Source organism: Etheostoma cragini, chromosome 7 (genome assembly GCF_013103735.1).
Source record: "Etheostoma cragini isolate CJK2018 chromosome 7, CSU_Ecrag_1.0, whole genome shotgun sequence".
In the NCBI taxonomy this organism is placed as follows: Eukaryota; Metazoa; Chordata; class Actinopteri; order Perciformes; family Percidae; genus Etheostoma; species Etheostoma cragini.
Window position 1 is genome coordinate 25,549,978 of NC_048413.1, and position 1,849 is coordinate 25,551,826.

The 1,849-nt window shown below is 41.5% G+C and overlaps 1 long non-coding RNA gene across 1 annotated transcript in view; it reads right to left on the reverse strand.

The window, feature by feature from the left end:
• Positions 1-815: 815 nt before the first annotated feature.
• The window catches only part of LOC117947409, a 5,171-nt gene continuing 4,137 nt past the window's right edge, over positions 816-1,849 (reverse strand). The window contains exons 2-3 of the long non-coding RNA XR_004657228.1: positions 1,729-1,734; positions 816-827 (exon numbers count right to left, since the gene is read on the reverse strand). This is a non-coding gene — a long non-coding RNA (uncharacterized LOC117947409). The remainder of the gene's footprint in view (positions 828-1,728; positions 1,735-1,849) is intronic.

The window sequence follows — 1,849 nt, forward strand, 5'->3', positions numbered from 1 at the left end:
AGGGAGTGGGAGAAGGCACTCTGCTTGGTTTGATGCATGTTACCCCCAAAACACACCATTGAATTAATGAAGACACAACCCTTTCATCCATGCGCCCGGTGTTCAGACCCTGTTTCCGCCATCAAACTAGCAAAAGTTGATTTGGTCACACCCTGAACGCACCTGTGCCAGATTGTTGAAATAGGACCCAAGGATTTTTTTACACAATATAGGGAAGTGAATGTGTGGTCACCACGTTTTACTAATTTCTCCCACTTTTTATTGGGGAACTGGAACAATGAACACAGTGGTTTAACTCGTCATCCGTCACCATGAAATATTAAGTAGATTGTTAAATGGATTAGCCATGTTGTTTTAATCAGCAAGAGAAAGTAACAGGAAACCTGGATGTATTTAACCAACATGTATGACAACACAAAGAAAGTGGAAGGGGACGAACATCCGGCCCAAAACAGGGACATCCTGTGGAATTTCCGGCGGCTCCAGTGCATCCCGGAAGTGGAACGTCATGGATGAATTTTTTTTTTTTTTACAAGCTTGTCCAAAAAATGATTGTATCCTTATTTTCAATCTTTAAAAATATCCACACCGGTGGACCTCTACGTCACCCATTAGAGTTTGCGCCTCATGTAGGCCGAGGTGACGGACATCCGGCCAAAAATGAGGGAAATCCGGCAAAATCTTCGGCAGCACCTGAACAATGAAAAGTCATTTGATAAAGACAATCGTAGCAAGTACAATGAAAGACTGAAAAATCTGCGTAGGGAGATAGGTTGGAGGGTCAAACAACACAGAACATTCTGCCAGGAGACGTAAAGGTTTCTTAGCTGCACCAACAACATTTATAGTATTTCAGTCCAGTGATCGATGATGAGGTAGAAGCTTTGCGTGTTCATTTAGCCATAATAAGAATTTAGCATAGCGCATTAGATTCTGTGTGTTTTAACATGCAAGTGCTGTGTTAACAATGTTGAGGAATGAATGAAAACAAAATTAATTGTAGAAACATTTGAAAGGATCTATACTGTAACTTACAGGATCATTTAATTATTTTGAACCTGGGCTTTAATTTCCTTCTTTTTGTCATCGTGATGATTGATTGTGTTCACTTACTACTCTGTAGAGCTTGACATGCCTCCAGTTTGTCTGCAGTGCTGCTCTCCAGTACACAGCCGGAGGGCAAACACATTCTCCAACAGCTGAACCCCAAAAAGCAATTAAAGATCTTTCGACAAAATGACAGCCAGTCGCAAAAGGGTCCTGTTTGTACATCCAGTCTCCACTGATTATCTCCCACACCTTATTAGGAGAAGGGTTACGTTAAGATTGTTGTTATCTCAAGTGGCAACGTCATTAAAGTACGTATTGGGATGAATTTTTCTGTCCTAACCCGGCCTGAGCCTGAGAGATTTGTCCCCGAGCCCCTCAAAAAAAGGTTTTCTCATACTAATCATACATGTAGGCCATGTTTTTGTGTGGAAAGTCCACTTTTATCAAGCAACTGTAGCAAGTTCATTCGAAAATGTCAACAGACGGGCGCATCAGTGCACATGGGGCAACAAGCTCACCTTAATAAGCGGTTTAATTTAAAATGTTCAATGTGATAACCTTTCCTGCTTGCTTCGTTTCTCCCCGTGGTGGTTGGAAAACCAGTGGAGACTCCTTACCTCCAGGGCCGAATTTATGAAATGAATAACGTTCCATATCAGCAAATGCAAATGAATGAACTTGGCCCTTAGTCTGGCCTTTATTTCGGACACTGCACACACTAAAAAATGTATTATTACAATTATTACTTATTTGACCAACTCTGGTCCGGTCGCATCTACAACACGTCTGCTTCCTCTTT